This window comes from Capsicum annuum, chromosome 9, assembly GCF_002878395.1.
Source record: "Capsicum annuum cultivar UCD-10X-F1 chromosome 9, UCD10Xv1.1, whole genome shotgun sequence".
In the NCBI taxonomy this organism is placed as follows: Eukaryota; Viridiplantae; Streptophyta; class Magnoliopsida; order Solanales; family Solanaceae; genus Capsicum; species Capsicum annuum.
The window spans coordinates 85,695,174-85,718,370 of NC_061119.1; the positions used below are offsets into that span (position 1 = coordinate 85,695,174).

The following is a 23,197-nucleotide window of genomic DNA, read 5'->3' on the forward strand; positions in this document are numbered from 1 at the left end:
ACCCACAAGTTTTTGGTGAAAACCCCTAGAAATCGCGCTCCCTGAGGTCCAAAAGATGGGAAATAGATGAAAAATCGAGAGAATAGGGGTTTTGATTATCCTTGTTCCCGTTGCCTCGCGATCGTAAGAATAAAAAATTGATCGAAATTAAAAATAATCATCATGATTGAGGGCAAGGTGTCGCAAACACGATTAAAGAGAAGGTCAACCTTTCGTGAATGCGGTCCCACCGTCGCATTTGCGGTAAAGATTATTTTTCTTCTCAACGATCACGACCTAGGACCACGAATGTTAATAAGGATTTTCCTCTACACTAGATACAGTAATTTAGCTGATTCTCTAAACTGATCCTATTGATTCTTTCGGACCCCACCGAAATAAAACAGATATACTACTAGGCTATTTTTTGGCGTTTCAGACTTGATGAACTATCATGTGTTTGAAAAGAGGTTGTTTACAACAATTTATCCCCAACGACTCCATTAGGCTTATTTTGGTTAGTTCTATCTAAAGGGTCAAAATATAAAATAAAGGCTCGAAACCGGAACTAACTATACTCCTAATCCAAAATCAGCATTCTGAATCTTCTAAAAGTATCCAAATTACCATTGATACTTGAAACATGAGATGTCGATCAAAGTCAAAACTCGTAGCTTCATGAGCCTCTTAAGTCCCAAACTCACCCAAATTACTTTCAAGTGCATTAGGACATGTCAACCACCCTCACAACTCACAAATAACACATAGTAACTACGGAGAAGGAAAAAATGGTCATAACACATAAAAAAAGTGAAATTAACTATGGTTGTTACAATATTCTATCTAATTTTGCATACTTTTGTTTATAAAAGCTAAATAACATATGCACGTCAAATATCAATATACATATATAACAACACCACTCTATAACAGTTATGAAATTTTCGGACAAATATTGCCACTATAGAGAAGTTTGATAGTATTTTTCAAAGTAGAATATATTTTCATGCTTGTCCTACAAATATCCAAGAAACAAAAGTGGCGATATTTACATTCAACGTATTTGGAACAATTTAGATGAAGGTATAAAAAAGCAAACATGCATAAGAGTAAATGGTAGTTTAGAACTATTACAAGATGTATCGAGGTATAGAATGAGGAGAGGGTCCAACACCGAACATTCAATATCAAGACAAGTTCAGAATATTGATTAAGACACCACAAATACTCTTGGAAAAATAGTAGCTTACAACTATTACAAGATGGGATGGGGAGCGGACTAACTAGGATAGTGCTCCACAATCAGCTATTAGTATCAAGTCAAGTTTGGAATGTTGGCTGAGACACTACGGTAGCTCTCGAGAGTAAAAACAACATTGCAGCTGGCCTCTGATCGGTAAAATGAAAGATATTTGGAACCATCAAAGGGCTTGTAAAGCAAAGGATGATCTTCATCAACAAGTTTCTCTGGGACTTTCATGATATATCCTTCTTTAGGACTTGTGGAAAACCCCATAGACTACCTCTTTCATTTCTATTATCACTCGATGAGTAGGACAATGCAACCTATTATTTGTGAATGCCTGCAATTACATAATTACATATTAATTGAAGTTATATATACAAATAGTTTTTTTAAAAAACTGAACTATATATGTAGGTTGTTTACGCTATTTTATAGGTTATTTTAGAAGCTGGCATATGTTATTGCATGTAGCTTAACCTCATAGCTTGGAAATAGTATACATCGTCCGTGTAAAAAATTTAAGATCAATATATGTTAATTAAAAAATAGTCAGTGTACAAAACTACTATTAACGTCACTGCCACCATTAATAGTTGTTTATATGTTTTTGAATGATAGTTTTGATTTACTTACCAAATAAAAAAAGTAAGAATTGACTCAGTTTCAAGAAAATATTTTTTTATACCAAACATACCCTTAGCTTTGGAAAAATAACTTTAATTTTGATCAAAAAGGAAAATATTTTTTTAAAAATCGGCAGAATATGCAAACTAGAAAATGAAAAATTTTAAGCAATTAACTTGATAAAAATGGACTTTAAAATTTTATACATAATCAGCATAAATATTTTTTTTACATTCTCAGGCCATCCACAAATGTATACACAATTACATAATAACAACAACAAAAACAACAATATATGTAGGCATGTATACAGATAAGCCTCTTTAAAATGTGAGATTTCAAATCTTGAAAATAATATAACTTTATTTTAACAAGTAAAAATTAGTGACCTGATGACGTAAAAATTATTTACACTAACAATGTAAATTAAGAGAACTTACTTTCAACAGTCATTGTAGACATATAAAATTCAACGGATTAAATTCATACAAGATTTGGATTTAATTCACGATCATTTGGGTTAATTAATCAATCTGGGCCTTACAAATTAGTTGGTCCATTTTATCAAATTCAAGACCAAGGTCCATTACACTTTGGAGCCCAGACCCATGCCCCGTGTCAGCGTGACTTGGCGCCCACGTCAATCAAAGACCTACGAGATGACGCCACATGTATAAATAATGCGAAAATCTCATTCAAATTCAAGAACAGGTCAAAACTCGCCAAGTGTCAACGTGACATTTTGGCCAATCACCCTACAACTATGAATAGGGGGTAACATAACATGCTAAAAGGATATTCTGAAAAGAGGACTTTGACAAGCATTAGCATCGTCGGCATTGATTATCAAGTTCTTGCAAGGAGCAATTAATGGAGTTCTTCCCAGAGATTGTTCCAAAGAGACAAAACACTTTCCGACATTTCCGATGATTGAAATACGTCTTTAGGAGTCCAAATCATCCAACGATTCAACAAATATGCTACTGAAGGCCCTCAGATCATTTCTAAGTTTAGGAGATAAGAATCAAGAGAGTTATAGAATTGTACTCACAAGATTCATCAATAAAAATAACTTCTTTTTATTTTATTTATCTTTGCTTGCAGTTAATTTTCAGCACTATGAAAATTTGTTGCGAACAATTTTGTCATGCCTAGTGGAACCAGTTCTGCTCTTCATCTCTTCCTCCTGCAAATCAGAAGCTAAAAATTCAACTATTGCGATGGACTTCAGAAAAATAAATGATGTTACATGCAAGGGTTCTACTGCTGTATCTGCTAACCTCAGTCGTGTTGGACCAATTACTCACTAAAGTTCAAGGCTAGTGGCTTGGATAAATTTGAATACTTCACTTATTTGGAGGTGGCTAAAAACAACAACTCTCATGTGACGACTGCTAGGGAAAATCTTGCATCCATGTTCTTTGGCGAACTTTCTCTAACCGGATCCAACTTTGGTGAACCTAAAGATTCAACGGATTTTCCAGTTTCAACGAAGGTCAATTCCTTATTTGCTGACTCAACTGACATGGACGAGAATTTCGCAATGATGGAGAAAACTATTTAAGCCCTAAAGAAGTCAGTTAACGACAAGAATCTTCATATCGCTAAACTCATGAACAAACTGGAGGCCTATGAACCAGGAGAGTCGAGTCACGTCCCTACTTATCCACCCAGTTTCACTCCACAGGACAAAGATGTTGAGGAATTACCTGCTAAGTGTAAATTTCAGAAGAAGAAACAATCTGTTTCGGTTGCGACTTTATCTGTCCAACAATTACAAGACATGATAACAAACACCATCAGGGCTTAATATGGTAGAGCACCACAGAGTTCGTTGTATTACTCCAAGTATCACACAAGATAAATTGATTGTCTACACATGCCAACAAGCTATCAACCACCAAATTTACAATAATTTGATAGCAAAGGAAATCCGAGGCAACATATTTCCTACTTTTTCAAAACATGTAGCAACGCTGGAACACATTGCGATCTCTTGGTAAAATAATTTGTTCGTTCATTAAAGGGGAACACATTTGACTGGTATATTAACTTGGAGCATGAGTCAATTGATAGTTGGGAGTAGCTCGAGAAGGAATTTCTCAATTGATTTTATAGCACCCGACGAACTTTGAGCATGATAGAGTTAATGACACTAAGCAAATAAAGGATAAGCCTGTAATGAATTACATCAATCGATGGATATCATTGAGTTTGGACTGCAAAGACCGCATTCCTAAAATATCTATGGTAAAAATGTACATTCAAGGAATGCATTGGGTCCTCATATACATACTACAAGGAATCAAACCGCTAATATTTTAAGAGCTTGCTACACGAGCATACGACATGTAGTTAAGTATCACAAATCATGGGAAGGCATCCCCTTTTATTGACCTGATGAAAGAAAAAAAAATTCAAGAAAGGTATGACCTCAAAGACTAAAGAGTATATGTCAATGAAAGCAACTTCTATGAAGGTCACAACTAAGCAAAAGGTGAAGATAGATGAAGCCTCAAGGCAATATCCAAGAGAGGATAAACGTAGTCCAACCTTGAAAGAATTAGAACTAAGGTTTATCCATTTTCAAATTCAGATGTACCTGTGATACTGGATGAATGGCTAGTTAAGAAAATAATTGATCTTCCTGAATCAAAAAGGCCTAAGGAAATTAATAAGGTTAATGATCCCATGTACTGGAAGTATCATCGCGTTGTTGGCCACCCAATGGGAAAGTGCTTTATCTTCAAGGAGAAAATTATGACGCTGGTAAGTGAAGGAAAAATCGTCATCGACATGGATGAAATAGTAGAGGCAAATCATGCTAGTATCATTCCCAAGAAATAGGAGTGTTCAATGTTACAAACCATGTAGGTTCAATTTTTTTGCGGTTTGGGACCTGTGAGCCATTTGAAATGGATTTTCCAAGGAATACTCTTAGCTCATTGGGAAAAGACGACAAAGCCAAAGGTAATGATGATGATGGTTAGACCTTGGTCTCTCATAAAAAAAATAGACATCAGGCGGTTCTAAGAATATGACTTCCTAAGCTAAGAATCATCAAGAGTAACCTGGAGCATCTATGACCACCAAAAAGTGTTAAGTTTGATACTAGCAAGAAGATTGATGGTGCATTGTCATGGAAGGACCGAAGGCCTATTACGTTGTATGAGTTCTTTTTCGAAAAATTTCTTGAAGATAGTCAAATTAGTGCCACATATGTAATTTCCAGCATAGAGGAAGTAAAGGAAATCAAAGGAGGGCATTTTCCAATAATAACACAAAAATTTCGTGCTAATAGAGAAGTCACATCATGTTGTGTTGTAATTTCCTTCACGAATGACGATTTATTGTTAGGGTCTAAACTACATAACATACCTTTGTTTATGGCAGGGGATATTTAAGAACAACATCTCAATTGCATATTGATCGATGATGGTTCGACAATCAATATCATGCCAAAGACGGTGCTCAAAAGGCTCGGAATAACCATTGATGAATTGCCTAAAAGTAACATAATAATTTAAGGCTTCAATTAAGGAGGATAACAAGCCATAGAAAAGATTCGTGTAGGATTATCTATTGGCAACATGAAATCAAACATTTTGATTCATGTTATAGATGCCAAAACATCATACAACTTGCTTCTCAGATGCTCCTGGATGAATGAAAAAAGAGTGGTGACATCTATTTTGCATCAATGCATAAAGTATGTAAAGGATGGTGAAGTAATCAAAATGGATGTGGATATCAATACTTTCACTGAGAAGAGTCATACTTTACAGATGCAAAATTCTACTTAGATTCTTGTGAATTGGGTATGGAGAAACCAACACTATCCAACCCAACCAATGTTATTTTAAAAGAAGAGAAAGTTCAGCGAGCTGCTATCAAGATGCCTAAGGAGAGAATTGAAAAATTCTCCACTAAGCATTCATCATCTGAAGGAGACATGCAGATGAAGATGAATAAAGAACATCTAGTTTCTTGCTACATCCCTTGTGAGCGTCGAAAGGACGGACAACCCTAGATAGAAGTATGTACTCGACAAAGCCACCCTCCAAGAAGAGAAATAATCCATAAGGTATTCCAAGATTTGAACGAGGTTATTACTGTCTCAGTTATACAAGTCCCATCTATCATGCCTGAGCTTTCCAAAAGAAATACTTTGGCTCATAAGATAAAAGGTCACTTTGATGAGAAAGCCTTTATGCTGCTTGGAAAATCAGGTTATGACTTCTCCAATCTGGCAAGGCTAGTTGAGCTCAAATATGATGTCACTAGTGAGAAGATACATGGTCTTACAGAGGTGCAAATAAAGTTGAGAAAGCAAGGGCGTTACGTTTCCACTCCTAAGTTTGGCCTGGGATTCAAATAACTGGAACCTCTTCAAATTTCTACTAAGAATGGAAAGGAAACAACTTCATTACATTATGTCTCAGTCACCACAGATGGTTCCCTAAAAGTGAAAAAAAAAAACCATTGTGTTCACTAACTAGTTTTTTGGAGAGACAAAGAAGGAGCAAGAAGAAGCCATCATGACAGCCGAAGAAAGTCAATTGGAAGATTCAAACTTTGTACTGGCATCCTATAACATAATAGTGGAAGAAGGTCCATACTTTGATGTTATGGATGATGATGTTCAAGAGGCTCTACTCCAACTGGAGGAAGGCGTACAATCGACCATATATGAACTCAAAGAAATTAATCTCGACATCCTGGAAGATCCATGCCTAAAATTCATTAGTGCACTTCTTACACCACAAGAAGAAAGGAATACTTTAAGTTATTAGCTGAGTACAAAGATGTCTTTTCTTGGCCGTACCAAGAAATGCCAGGCCTTAGTCCTAGGGTAGCTATTCATCATTTGGGGATCAAAAAGGGGGCACGTCCTATAAAGTAGTCACAACGAGTGTTTCGTCCCAAGTTGGTAACACAAATTGAAGCAGAGGTCAATAAGCTTATGGAAATTGGATTTATTCGAGAAGTAAAGTACCCATCATAGATCTCAAACATTGTACTTGTGAAGAAGAAGAATGGTAAAATATGTGTCTGCGTTGATTTTTGAGACTTGAATAAGGCATATCCAAAAGATGATTTCTCGATACCGATCATAGAGCTCATGGTTGATGCGATAAATGGATATGAAGCTATGATATTTATGGATGGGTTTTCCAGATATAATCAAATTAGAATGTTTCCAAAGGATGAAGAATGCACTGCATTTCAAACTCCAAAAGGGATATATTTTTATAAGGTTATGCCTTTTGTTCTAAAGAATGTGGGTGCAATCTACCAACATGCAATGCAAAACATTTTTGATGACATGTTAAATAAAAGGGTGGAATGTTACATCGATGACTTGGTGGTAAAGAAAAAGTGCAAGGACGACCATCTTGAAGACGTTTGCATTATTTTTGATAGGTTAAGAAAATTTAACTTGAAAATAAACCCACTCAAATGTGAATTTGGGGTTACTTCGGAAAAAGTTATTGGCTTTGTTGTGCGTCATCTTGGAATTGAAGTTGATCCCACAAAGATTGATGTCATTCAAAAAATGCCTGAGCCAAAAAACTTGAGAGACCTCCGTAGTCTACACAAAAATTTGGCCTTTATTCGGAGGTTCATCTCTAACTTGGCTGGAAGATGTCAACCCTTCAACCATCTAATAAAAAAAATGCACCTTTCCACTGGGACCAATCATGTCAAAATGCTTTTGAAAGCATCAAAAGATACTTGTTGAATCGACCTGTATTAGGGCCCCAATTCCTAGAAGGCCGTTGATACTCTACATTACATCACAAGAGCGATCACTTGGAGCACTTCTTGCTCAGTGGAATGAAGATAAGAAGAAACAGGCGATGTACTATCTAAGTCAAACCTTGATAGGAGCTAAGTTAAATTATACGCCCATTGATAAGATGTGCTTAGCTTTGCTTTATACGATAAAGAAATTAAGGCATTATTTTAAAGAATACTCCATCAAGCTAATTTCTCGTGCTGATCCCGTGAAGTTTGTAATGACACGGCCAATTCTCTCAGGGCATCTAGCAAGATAGTCTATATTGTTTAACCAATATGAGATCATATACATACCTCAAAAGGCTGTGAAGGGGCAAGCATTTACCAATTTGTTTGTCAATCACACTTTGCATTTCAGATGAGTTTCCTGATAAAGATGTACTATTTACTGAAGAACTGCCGCCCTGGAAAATACTTATTGGTGGGTCTGCACATCGAGATGGTGCAGGAGCAGGCGTTGTGCTGATATCACTAAAAATATTAATCTAGCTATTCTCATTTGTTTTGGGTGAAACATGTTCCAATAATGCTGCAGAGTACCAAGCTTTAATTGTTGGCCTTGAAATGGCATCAAATATAAAGATTCCACAATTGGATATCTATGGTGATTCTAAGTTGATCAAAACCAATTTTTAGGGGGAGTTACGAGGTGAAGAAGGAAGACCTTTTACCATATCACCAATATGCCATTATTTTGCTTGAAAGGTTTAATTAGGTGTTCCTAAACGATGTCCCAAGAAAATAAAATTGCATGGTGGATGCTCTGGCTAACTTAGCCACAACACTGGCACTCGGAGATAATGGGTTAACAAAGGTACAAGTATGCCATCGATGGGTTATTCTCGGTTCTCTTGATCTTCAAATAGATGAAAACCACCATACATCTATTCGAGTTGTGGAAGAAGAATATTGGCAGAAACTACTAAATGAGTATCTCGAGCATGGAAGGCTACCTGAGGATCCATGAAAAAAAGCAGACATTAAGAGAAGGAAACCACAATTCATCATCCATGAGGGAATATTATTTCGTCGTTCTTATGAGGAATTATTCCTGCGATGTCTTAACAAAGGAGAAGCTCAACAAACAATGGAGAAAGTGTATTCTGGCATATATGTAGCACATCAATCAGGACCTTAACTTTATTTCAGCATCAAACGTATGGACTATTATTGGTCGATAATGTTGGTGGATTGTCTAGAGCATGCCAAAAGGTGTTAAGCATGTTAATTCCATGCTAATTACATCCATCGGTCTCCAGATTCTCTTCATCCAACTATAGACTCATGGCCTTTTAATTCTTGAGGACTTGATGTTGTTAGACCTCATCCAAAGTTTTTAAAAGAGCAAACGTACATCTTAGCCTCTACTGACTATTTCTCAAAATGGGTTGAAGCTGTGTCATTAAAAGAAGTGAAAAAGGAAAATGTTGTTGGTTTTATCAAGTCAAACATAATTTTCAGGTATGGCATACTAAGATGCATAGTCACGGATAATGGAATGCCCTACAATAATAAACTCATGAAGACTTTGTGAAAAAAGTACAATTTTATGCAGCACAAGTCTTCAATGTACAATGCACCTGCCAATGCTTTTAACAAGACACTTGGTAACCTATTGATGAAAGTTGTTGTAAAAAATAAAAGGGACAGGCATGAGAGGATCAGTGAAGCTTCATGGGCATATCATACAACCTTTATAACAACACCACAAATGACTCCATATTCATTGGTGTATGGCATACAGACGGTCCTTTCATTAGAACAACAAATTCCATCATTGTGAATTGTGATTCAAGAAGTGCTTACAACTGAACATAATGCTCAACTTTGTCTAACAGAGTTGGAGTTATTGGACGAGAAGAGATTAGAAATACAACAAAGGTTGGAGTGTTATCAAGCTCGACTTGCTAGAGCTTTCAAAAAAAGGGTGCAACCACGATTATTTCAATTAGGTGACTTGTTCTTAGCGGCTCAAAGACCCATAATTCTCAACAAACGCATCAGTGACGGGTTTACATCAAAATGGGATGGTTCATATATAGTAAAGAAAACTTATTCAAGTGGAACTTATAAGATTGTTGATCAAGATAGTGTAATAGTGGGTCCCATCAATGGTAAGTTTCTGAAGCAGTACTTTCCATGAAGGTTGCCGCGCTCCTTAAGGCACGAGCTTAAATTGCATGTCACTCCTGACCCGTATGAGTCTAAATTGTGAACAGCTCTCTAAAAAAGAAAAAAAAAGAAAGAAAAAAGGAGAAAATAAATTAAAAAAAATAAAAAATAAATTAACTCATCATTCCTGAACTACGTTATGACTTGATCCTCCCGAGGTACGTAGGCAGCTTAGAGTATTTTTTACTCTAAGTTTAGTTATATGAGTTAAAAAAGAGAAGAAACATGTTTAATTATTTTAGCATGACAATAACACTTTGAATTGACATAGTATCACATAAGGATAGACGTTCCTTCCCAAAGTTTACCGCGGATGTGTAAAGGTGAAAAGAGCAACAAGACAAAGCGGATTTTGACAATATATCTGTATAAATCTGTATAGGTATTCACCATTATTTTTACTTATGTGGTAGATCTTAGAGACTTCTCCACAACAAAAAATACAACTCATGATTCAAAGGCTCCTACGCCAAGTTATGAATTTTCTATCATAGCTGCTTAAAGTTGCAAAATAGGCCATCAGATTTTGAACTAGGCTGACTTTGATGATGTATTTGTATGAATCCATAGAGGTGTTAAGTGTGGTTTTTATGTAAGTTATATATCTATGAATCTACGTTTTAATGGAAAAATGGCACCTAATTCCAATACTCTTATGTCGAGATACAGAATTTATCGTGATGCTGCACAAAGCTGATAAAACTATCAAACCAAGATTAGAAGATTGGTTTTAGGGCAATATCTGGGATTATTTGGGTAAAATATGATTGTGATTCCCACATGAGATGTATCTATACGATTCTAGTTTTCAACACAAGAAACTGCACCAGATTTTGATACTCGTACATCGAGATACAGAATATCGTGACATTGCACAAAGCTGATAAAACTAGCAAACCAAGATTAGAAAATTAATTTTGGGGCAATATCTGGGACAATTTGAGTGCAATTTGATTGTGATTCCCACGTGATACGTAACTCTATGAGTCTATTTTCCAATGTAAAGAACGGCTTCTGATTTTGATGTTCCTAAGTCAAGATATGAGAATTTTTGTGAGGCTGCACAAAACATACAAAAAGTGATGAAACTGAATTGAAAGACTGATTTAGGAAGAATACCTAGGAAAATCCGGAGAACTTATGGTCATGTTTTTTACAAATATTGTAGTTACATGAGTTAGCTTGCCAGCATAATAAGAATTCCGTGATTTCCACACTCCTAGTTCGAGTTATGAATTTTTTTACTATAGCTGCTCAAAGCTGAAAAAAGTGGGCAACACGGAGTTCGAGCGAAGCTTTTTATAAAAGATTTTCACAAGTGTAAAAATATTTTGGTCATGACTTTCATATGCATTGTAGTTTTGAGAATTCCCGCTCCAATGACACAAGTGACTCATAATTTTGAATTATTCATCTCATGTCACAAATGTCAAAGCATATGAATTAGGAAGGCAAATAAAAGAACATATTGACGTGTCAAATTTTAAAAATAAACTACATAGAACGAGAGATATTAAAAGAAAAATGTTACTTTTATTGCTCCAAGAAATACTGCCACTACATCATGATAAGATTCAAAATAAAACTAAAAAGGGGAAAGAGAACATTCTTGATCAAAAAAAAAAATTAAGGGAAAAGCTTATGGCCAAGGATCTGAAGGCGACTTGTCTCAGCGATTTTCTTTAGCTTAGCAAGTTCTTTTGTTTTTATTTTTGAAAGTGGGTTGATTTTATTAAGGGAATGAATTTTATTTTCAATATTGGTGACACTTTCTTGATTTTTGGACAATTTTATTTGATGCTCTTCAATAAACAAAATGATCTTCTTCTTCATCGACGTCCAGGCTTCTAACTCTTTTTCAGCTCTCTCAAGGATTTTTTGAAACTCTTTCAGATGCTTATGCACCTTGACTTTGTTTTCATTTGCAGTATAAAGACGTTGTTGCACAACAAAAAGCAACTCCTGATAAGCATCTCTAGTTATCTTTTAGGAACTAGACAATATTGCAACATCATAATCTCCATACTTCTTTAAAAAGTCTGCATGTAGAACCTCTAAAGAAGAGAGGTCGATGACGTTAACCTCTCGAAGATCTTTAAGAATTAGAGCAACACCTTTCTCCAACTCTTTGAGGTTTTCTGAGGAATCGACAGATAATTGTACAGTACGTTCACACAAGGTAAGCTACAATCCAGAAACATAGGACAATTTTAAAGCCGAAATGGCCTTTTGTGGTTCAAAATTTGAGATATTCCATTGTAATGGTCGAACTAAATCCTTGGGGATGTTGGAAGGTCTATTATCATTTGCTTCAGCCACCATATTAGTAGTTGGAACATTTTGAAAAGATTCAACATTTTCGAACAACTTTGTCGATGGATCTTTATTTGTAGCTGGAGTCATGGCGTTATCAAGAGAAAGACTGGGACTCTTCAACATGCTTGAAGGATTCGAGCTTGTGACACAATTCTCACCAAATATGTTACGGAGATGTCCACATGACCCAACTAAAAAAAAGAGAAGTTAATATCGAGTAAAGAGGCAAGTTAGGATATTAAATAAATAATTACTATCTAATGTGCGAAATCAGTCAAGGGAATTGTTGAACCAGCGGCACCATCTTCAAAGATAGCGGTGTCAATACTTATGAAATTCAAATCAGCAAACTCACAATGTTTATCCTTAAGTCCTTATGTTTTTTCTTCAAACGCTTCCAATGTGGTTTTTGGCTAGCATTACTTTTATTTGAGGTAGAGGCGGAACTATCAATAACAACTCCATTTAGTGAAACAAGTGGTTTGGATGCATTACTACAAACTGTCACAATGTCTACTGACTTTTCAACACCTTTGTCTGATGGGCTGGAAGATTTCTTTCTTTTGTGGACAACGTCGATCACTTCGGAAGTGGAGATGGCTACTGCCTTGGGGGCTAATGAGGGGATTTTTACTCTTTTATCCATATGTGTATCCTTGCCCTTTGAATTTTTAGATTTAGGAATGACTTGGACAGATTAAGCAGGATTACTCGTTACCGCCTTGTACTTTGAAGAGTTTGGACTTCTTAAAATAATGTAGGTACTTCATCTCAACACAATCTCTTGATGGGCTTGCCACTAATCCAAGTACTCATGAGTCATAAAAGGTCCATTGTCCAACGGACGCATTGGGATGTTAAGCTTTGACGAACTTCTAAGACGAACATAAGAATCCCAAAGCTGAACCAAAGCTAGCAGCGAACTATCAAAATAATGTTTTGTCATAATGTCGGGAACGTTTTGACAAAATTCAAATTGGTGACTAAATCGATGAGGGATATAAGGCTCCATGATCAAATTATTATCATGCCTCAAAGTGACAGAACTTGAACGAAGGCCTATGAAGAAGTCACTCCAAGAATAGGACAGTTTGTTACTATCACAATTTGTACCTTTTTTCCCTGTAGCAAGGCCAAATGAGGAAGCTTCTTTACATTGACTTGTTGAAATAACTTGCGAGCATCAACAAGGTCAAATTATTTTTCCATCTTGGGTGAGTTTGGTATGATAGAAAATATTTTTCAAAAAATATTTTCCTATTTTCTCATGTTTGGTTGGAATAAAGTGTTAGGAAATTATTTTCCAAACTCACTTATTTTCCTTCATCTGATGGAAAATGACTTTCCTGACTGGTCAAGGGAAGTCATTTTATGGGAATAAGAAATTGTGGTGTCACTTCTTCCCTCCACCCCCACCCCTCTTCCCCACCCCCAACAACACTCAGCTTTCTTCATCCCAAATTTAGAAGCGTACTTCGCTGTCACTACTCACCCAATTTAGGATTTTAATCTCTCTTTTCTCCAGTGCAATTTTTGCAAGAATCTCAAGGTATGTTTCATAATTAGTAGCTTCTTCGATTTTGGTCAAAAATTTCTTCAAAAATCTCTTCTTTTGCTTGTTTGGGTTAATGATTTGAGTTTATTTTTGTTTTAAAAATGAAAATTAGGTTTAATTTTCAAATAAGATGAAGATACTGCAGTTAGTTAGAGTAGCAGCATTAGCAGCTGATAATGATAGTAAAGGAGATTATCCTTTTGTGATGTGAAAGTGAGCTATCAACTTGATTAGCAATGTCTGTTCTTTTTTTCCTTTTTTTATTTGGTATTGGAGAGTTCATAGATTTCTGCTAATTCATATTTGTGTTCTATTGAGTATGGCTTATTTACCGTGGTTTATATACTTGTATCAGTAAATCATAGGGAAAAAAGAAGAGAAGCAGTGTAGGTGGTCAAAACCAATGAAATATTTAATGTTGGAGATTCTAGCTGATGAAGTGAAGCAAAGGAATAAATCAACTAATCAGTTTAAAGCTAGCTCATTCAATCGTGTTGCGAATGCCATTAGCGAACAACTAGGAATGGATTGTTCATCTATGCATGTGTAGAATCATCTTAAAACAATAAGAAACACTTGGAGTACAATCCAAACTCTACTAAAAAAAAGTGGTCTTGGATGGGATGAAAACTTGAAGATAATAACGACCAGTCCCGAAGTCTATGTTGTCCATGTTCAGTTAAAATGTGCTTGTTAGCTTATTTTCTTGTTTTCTGGTTTGTTTTACCTGGCTCTGGTTTTGTTTATGAAATTCTTACTGGTAGATCTATTATAATTGCGAAGTGAACTTAGGTTCTTACTGTTCTTTCAAACTGAAGAGTTATATGGATTGCACAATAGATCCCCACGAACTATAGAGCCCCAGGAACTAGTTCTTCAGCCCCAACACTTCTCTCTTAAACATATCACTACATCTAAGCAAGATGAAAAGCCTTCATATGTTATTGGGAGCTAAATTTCTATTTAGTAGTACCAATGGTTTGAGAATCGGAGAATTGGATAAACTATATAACTTGTATGGATCTCTATCTATTCTAGAGTTGCATAATGTGGTTGATAGAAAGGAAACTTTGAAGGAAAATGTGAGAGAGAAGAAATACACTGAGATGTTATCATTAGAATAGAGTGTAAGTACTGCTGACAACTCATAAAATGAAAGAGAAATTGTAACGCCCAGCATTTTGGGCTACAATATAGACCATGATTCCAATGCGTTGATAATCCCGAAGCCATAAATCCTATGCCAATATGGCATATTAATTATTTGCGTAGTATGTGAATCCATTCAAGCTTGAATTAAGACCATGAAGGTCCTTCAACTCAAGGATGAGTTGAAACTATTTCGATCGATTAAGTTTTAGTGGATGTTGTAATTTGTGTCATCTTCCATTGACCATAACTCTCTGTATATGTCTAATTAGAGAGTCTACTATGTGTCAAATGATAGGTATTCGAGTTATCTTTCCAACGATACCAATTTTGCTAAAATCAGGCACCTGAGCAAGAAGTTATGGCCTTTCAAAGTAGTAGGCGGCTCCTATGTAAACATAGGCGATAGCATAGGCGGCACCTATGTAAACATAGGCGATAGCATAGGCGGCGCCTATGTAAACATAGGCGATAGCATAGACAGCGCCTATGTAAAGGTTTCAAGTGACTTAAACACTCCATTTTTGGGGCAAAATGGTCCTTTTCCACCCTTACTTAGCCCTAAACACGAAATTCAGTTCCCAAAGATCCCAAAATACACCTTCATTCTTTAAAATTGTTCAAGAACTCTCTCTAGGGTTTGAAAATAAAAACCCAAGTAACTCAAGATTCAACCGTGGGTTTTAGAAACTAATTGCATATTTGAAATCCTCTCAACGTAGGCTTCAAGAAGCACCTAATATTCATAGTAATCGAGGTACGTGGGGTTATCTAAAAATTCTCATGGGCTTTAAAAATTCATGTTTTCAAATGAAGGTTTTGAAATTATGAATATGATTATGTTTTAAATGTTTTATGATATTATTTGGCCCTTAGGCCTACTCTCAAAGTGATTTGCTATAGGTTATATATATATGCATGTATTCCGAAAAGATGTTAACTTGAGAGCATGAATGATATGAAATTTCCTCTCTTGATGTGAGTTTTTTTAAATGTTCATATGATGTAAATTATTTGAAAACATCTTGAAGAGCATGACATGAAATGTTTTGAGAATTCATATGATTTTGACTTGAAAACGAGAAGGTTATTCATGTTGAATACAATAGTTGAATGAGAAGAATGCTGTGATATTGATGGCTTGCAAGTCGGGTATGATGATATCCTACAGAGTATGACATATGATTGATTTAAACAAAGTTTGAATGCATTGATTTTCATGAGAAAGGTAGATGCTCGAAGAAGGCGTTTGAGTGAAAGAGCTCATCGCTGGAAACCGTAGTTGCAGATGTGGGTTATATGATATTGTATCCTACATGGGAGGATAATAAAATAATTGGGATATCTCACATGGGGGGTTCCCTGTGGTATACTCACATGGGGGGTATACCGGCTCCAAATCCTGGCGGTTACTTGGATTGGAGGCTTGGCCGCCGAGCACCAGAGGCGGATTCTACATAGCCGTGGAATTACAATTGTAGGGTATTCCACCTAGCTCAATCGCATTACATTGGTATTGAAAACTATTACATTATGCCCATGTGTTTTCAAATAACTTGATATGAAACTGCTTTATAATGGCTCTCACCTATATTGTGTAAAAATATTATATTTCAGTCTAGGGGTCCAGACAACCAGTAGATTTCTTTCGACAGATCGCAGAATCAAGTGGTGAGCCTTCTATATTTCGGAAGGCCTGATGTCTGCAGTTTAATTTATCATTTATTAGTTTTGGGTCTACTGGGGGCCTTGTCCCAGTTTTCAGATAGACATTTGTTTTAGTCATGTAGTAGAGATTTAGCAGACGTTATAGAGATGTTGATTGAGATTGTGGGACATTATTCCCTATTATTGCTTTCACATGACTCTTGACCATGTTTTCCGTAATGTTATTTGTCTTCCGTATTTCCTTATCATTTGAATTATGTGCATGATTACCAGACAGATAGGGGTGTTTCGGGCCTTCATGGTTCGGGATACTCATCACGGCCAGGGCCCCGGTTTAGGTCGTGACAGAAATACTTGTTGAGATACAACCAAATATAAACATGAAAGAACTCCAAATAACTGGATATAGAGGGACAAGATTTCCAAATTGGCTAGTTGATCATCGCTTCTTATACTGGTGCAATTGTCTCAAAGAAACTGCAGGGGTTGTGATTCTTTGCCAGTATTAGGACAATTTCCTTCTTTGAAATTCCTTAGTATTAGAGGGATGCATGGAATCATAGAGGTGACTAAGAATTCTGTGGTTATTCGTTGTACTTTAACTCTTTTAAGAAGCTTGAATTTTCGGAGATGCTGGAGTGAAAGCAGTGGCATGTACTAGGGAATGGAGAATTCCTTGCACTTCATGACCTTACGATTAAAGATTTCCCCAAGTTGATTAGAAAGTTGCTTGAAAATCTTTGTCGTCTGACAAGCTTGACAATTTCAGGATGCCCTGACATTGCCGAGGTCAATTAATAAGATGATTTCTGGAGGAAGTGACTTGTTTTTGGAGAGATTGGTACTTGATTAATGTGATTCTATATCGCCTGAATTTGAGTTAGTCCCGAGAGCACGTGATTTAAGAGTAGATGATTGCCAAAGCCTCACTAGTCTTTTGATTCTCGCTGGTACTGAAAATGTCAGAATTTTTGTATGTGGAAATATGGAAATACTTTCAGTGGCATGGGTGACTCCGATGATGGCACTATGTGGTTTGAGTATTGGAAACTGTGAGAAACTAAAGTCACTTCCAGAAAAGATGTAAGAACTCCTTCCATCTCTTAATGAACTGTACCTGACTTATTATCCCGAAATAGAGTCTTTTTCTGAAGAAGGATTGCCCTTCAATTTACAAGTCCTTGGGATCTACTATTGCAGGAAACTGATGAAGGGACGAAATGAGTGGCATTTATAGAGACTCCCATGTCTGAGAGAGCTAAACATCTTCCATGATGGAAGTGACGAGGAGATTCTTGCTAATGAGAATTGGGAACTGCCATGCTCTATTCAAAGTCTTCGTATATCCAAACTGAAAATGTTAAGCAGTCAGTTAGTGAGTCATACTTGTCAAGTTGATAGTTTAGTAAGTGAGATACCAATATTGATCCCTAGGTTAGCTGGTGCGAATGGAAAAATGTTAGAAGTTTTAATTGATCATTTAACAACTATGGCAGCATTTATTAATATTGCTCGGACACAACGATTACAAAAATTCTCTTTTTATTTTAGTTTTAATAACCGTTGTGTCCGAGCCATCTTGCATGTACCTCGACATAATCGTTCTTTTTTTTTCCTCGGGAATAAAATAAATAGAGTGTTATATAGAATGGAACAGGTGAAATATTTTTTTCATGTTGGACCTTACTCTCCTCTGTCAGCTTTTTTTGTGACTTCAGATTTTTATTTCAATTAGTATTAGAGTGAATTATGTAAGTAATAGTTGCTTAAATTTTAGCGTCTTGTAATATTTTGATACTCGATATTGGTATTATTCGCTATGCTTAAATTAGTTCTGACAGAATGTTGAGTTGCCTGATATACTAGTTAATTGTTTAGTACTCCCTCCATCCCATTTTCAGTGTCATCATTTCCTTTTTAGTGCATCACAAAAAAAATGTCATGTTTCCTTATTTGGTAAATTTTTAAAAATACAATTACATTTTTATCTTTATTGGACCCACTTAATTGAAAAAAAAAATAGTAGAACATTTTTTTGATAAAGGACAATTTGGTAAATATTATCAAGTCTTCCCTTATTTCTTAAACTTCGTGCCCGGTCAAATGGCGACACATAAAATGAGACGGAGGGAGTAGTATTTTACAAAAAATATTTTTTCCTCTCACCGATCAAACAACTAAAAATATTTTTTAGAAAAATATTTTCTATTCACCAACCAAACACGTTAAAATATTTTTTGGAAAATATTTTTCACCCACCAACTAAATATGAGAAAATACTCACCTATCCATCCATAAACATATTGGACGGGAAAGAGTGCATGGCTGGACCCCAAGTTTGAAGAAGTAGAGATCTCCCTAAGGCCACGATATATGCTTGCAAGAACTGGGACCGCCAAATTTTTTTTTCTCTATGAGCCATCAAACTTACGACTTTGAAGACTCTAGCATGAATACAACCATCCTTCTTGTCGGGAAGCAAAAATTTACAGAGCCAACATGCAAGGAAAGCTGCCAAATAAGTTTCATCTCTAAGTGATTCTTCCACGTCCAGCTCGACAAAAAAGGCATTCTCTTCTTTGGTTCGTGGTAAAAAATTTATGTCAATAATCCCCAACAAGTCATGATTCATCCTCGGCTTTGTCTGATTTTTTGACATCTTTGGTGAAGGCTCAACATATTTTCTTGGTCCTTAAAACCAAAAATTAGTCCAATCCAAAAAAGAGACGTCATCGATGACACCTTTTGTAAGCCGGTAGAATGCTGAAAATAAGCTTGAGCAGCTTCTAGGGAGAAAATGCTTCCCTTTGTCATCCACATTTGTCAACTCCTTAGCTGACGGAATAACTTCGTCGTAAAATGACCCATGAACATGAAGGCCTCCGATGTTTCTCAAGTCCCTTAAAGATATGGACAGATCTCCAATAAAAGTAGAAACTGTGTTGGTGGATGGACGCCAATTTTCACAGAAGGCCTGGAACACATTCTCGTTATGGTTATACGTGAACAATGAAGCAAATAAAGCATCATAAGTCTTGTTGCACTCCAAGGTCTCCTTATTGTTTACACCCAATTTTGGCTCTCTTTTTTTCCTCTAATTCTTTTACCGATGCTCTTCGGCCTTAAATAAAATTTTCAAAAATTAAATAAAAATAAGATTCGTATTTTTATCTCTATTTCTACAAATTTTTAAATAAATAGGGAATTTATTTTTCTATCATATTATAAAATATTTTAATTAAATATAATTATATATTTTAACATCAAAATAGCAAAAAATATATATCTTTTGGTAATCGCATTCACATTCTTTCTAACTTTACTTTTGGCGATATTGTGACCATATATATGTATATTTTTATCACATAAAATATATATTTTTATAAGATGTACATATATTTTTATTATATTCTTATTTTTTACATATAATTATATTCTTGTTTTACACACACACATATATATACGTATTTTTGTTAATATCAAATCGCAAAAGATATTAAATTGAACGCTTGTAAAAATTACGTTTGTAATTTATATACGTTAAATTAAAAATAATTTTAGGATAGTAGGAAGCATCGATAAAACATATTTCAGTAGAAAAGAGTATTCGAGCCGACAATAATTCAATTTCATTCTTTATTTCACCCGAGCCGAATTCTTATTTTATACATTTCAGACAAAAGACCAAAAATTGACCCAAAATCCAGTCCAATATTCACCAACCGAGCACTACCACATCATCAAAAATAGCAAAATACCCAACAAGCATAATTTAACCTGATCTGTCAATTTATTTTAATACGAAGGGTCCCAAAATTTTCAGTTATTTTATATATGTGGGAATATATAATTTATTTTATTTATTTATTTATATATTTATTTTTTTCTCCCTTCCTCTTCTCTTTAAGTTGAATTCGAACTGTCCGATCAAATCTTGAATGGATAAAAAAATAGTCGTTTTAAAATCAACCTTTCATATATTTATCCGTATATACATACGTTTTCCTTTTTATTATTTCTTTTTATTATTATTTTTAAGTGTAATCTTTTAGGGATTGTCTGATCTTTTGATCAGACGGATCAGAATCAGTCCAAAATCACCTGACTAGCACAAATTAATCTAGTCAACTATTTTTTCTCCTAATCCAAGGGTCTCAAATTGGACGGTCTGGATTTTGATCAATTTTTTCTAGACCGGTGCATTAAATAAAATAGCTCACTCATCTGCCAAAAGTAGAAATACGCGTAACTCTCTTCCCAAAGGAGCATCGACAAGTCCCCATCATTTTTTCCCCAAAATGCAACCTAAACCACTGCCTATTTCCCTCCTCTCTTCCACCTCCCCTCCACTATTACCAAAGTAGAAAAAATAAAAATTCCATAACTGGCCGCTGTCTGCCGCTATGTCTACAAAATTCGCCCACTTTTGGCTTGACCAGCCCATGAATTGCCAAATTAGAGAAAGGTGTTATGATTCAGACAGATTAAGCAAACCACTAGCAAAAGAAAATAAGAACACAGATTTATGTGGAAATCCTTGTGAGAAAAATCACAAACAGAGGTAGAGGAGTTTCATTATAATGGAGAGGAGTACAATGCAGAAACGAATTGTCTCAATGACGTATTTTTCTGAATATCCAAAACAACCCACTAAATACACTTATATGGTATGTGCATACAAATAAGTCTTAGGCCCAAAAACATAAAGGTCCATGAAGGCCTGATCCCTACTCTACCGCAGACCCCATTGAACATCACAAGCATGGATAACACCGCAAAACTTTCTGGATCAAATCAATAAAATTCAGGTCACAACTCAAACTAAAGGTTAGTCCCAAAATGATGCAAAAACCTTATTTTGATTTTGAATCTACCAGTGATGTCCTCGAAAAGTCGATTTCAAAAGATTTTTGCTTCAAATTCCCCCCTTTCTTCTCTGTCTGTTTTTTTTTATTTTGAAGTTTCAAATTCGGACTTTTTGGCTATACATATGTGTGTGTTCTTCACCCATGGAGGGAGAGAAAAAAAAAAGGAAGAAGGAAAAATCGCAAGAAAAAAAAACGAGCGAATTTAAGAGAAAACAGAGAGAATTCAAAAAAAAGGAGTGAAAATTAGGTTTGTTGGGAGCCGTAGAATTCAAAAAAAAAAAAAGCAGTAAAGTGTTTGTTCGTGGAAAATTTTATAGGTCAATCAGAAAAAGAGAAAACGGGGAGAAACCAGTAAAACAAAGGGGTCTCAAATGAACATTTACTTTCAATTTCAAGTCCAAATTTTGAGCCCATAGTTGAATTTAGTAGCTGGAATATTTAACCAAAAACTCCAATTTACTGCGCCAACAAAGGTGCGAGTCTCTTTTATCGTCTCACTTCCATTTTTGTTTTATAGTTTAGTCTAAATTCATTGGAATTTTTGTGTTGATGTCGTTGTGAATGGATGGTTGTGCGAATTTTTTAATGCCTAAACTGTCGATGACTGATCTGGACACTGGATTCGTACGCGACTGTTTTTCCATTTTTTGTTTGTGTTTTGTTGAGTCCGTGTTTTTTGATGCTTTTGTAAAGCAAATTAGTGGGTGAATATGCAAATTTTATTTAGTTGGTATTATCGATTCTAATTTTGGGAAGTGAATACGCGATATTTTGGCTTCAAAATCTGGTTACGGTGGTGTGGGGCTACTTCTTGTTTCATTCCTGTTTGTTCATTCTCACCTATTTTTGCTTTCATGGATATTTGGTTTTGTTCTGCCGGCGTCGGTTATTCTGTTCCTAATTTCATGGATAAGCATAAGTTCGATTCTGAAAGTTTGATTTTTCGTGTAAACCTATGGATGTGTAGATACGTGCAAAAGTTGTCAAATAAATTGCATCACTTGATTCGAAATATGAAATATGTCTCTTTCATATTTGAGCTTTGCGCAAAAAAAAAACAATACGTTTAGTGTTGATCTAATTCTCGGGGTATGCTTTGGTGACGTGTTTGAGAAGTTTCGTATTTGAAATAATTGTCAAATAAATGTATGCGATGACTACACATGAAGTTGTTAAGGTTCAAAAGTTCACAAAAAGGGAAACTAGAAAGCCTATGGTGTCAGCAATATTAACTCTCATTATCTATAATGCATTGCTATCTCACAAATTGACTCTCTTAGTCACCATCACTGATTTGCTAAGGCTTAGGCTTAAGTTTATGTAATGCTACATCCACTGAAAATGTCTTATTCTTGTAAAGTGCCTCCAGTAAGCATGTTCCATTTTAATTTCGCATCTATATTTTTTTTATTGTTGCTAATCTTTACCCTTTTTCTATTTTGCATGAACTCGGGAGTTGGGAGTTCCGCAACGGAACTCGTTTTGAGCCAACTAATTGGGTCAATTTCTATTAGGATGAGCTTTGGAATTGCAATACTTGAAACTCAAACTCCGAAATGGAGTCTAGTACCCCCCTCCCCCTTTAAGCCATTCTCCACTAATTTACTTTAATATTATATTTTTAGAATGACAATTAACTTTATGTTCATTATTACTTTGTTTGAGATATCTTTATTAATTTATTGTTTTATAATTTCCTTATGTACTGATCTTTTAAATGAGATATTATTGTCATATTTTTACGATTAACTCCTAAGTAGTCTATAGAAGTGACCTTTTTAAAAAGATTAGTGAATCTTAAGTTTAGAAAATTATTTA

At 35.3% G+C, this 23,197-nt stretch overlaps 1 pseudogene; it reads right to left on the minus strand.

Annotated features, from left to right (window-relative positions):
- Positions 1-1,294: 1,294 nt before the first annotated feature.
- Positions 1,295-23,197, minus strand: part of LOC107841347 — a 75,556-nt pseudogene continuing 53,653 nt past the window's right edge.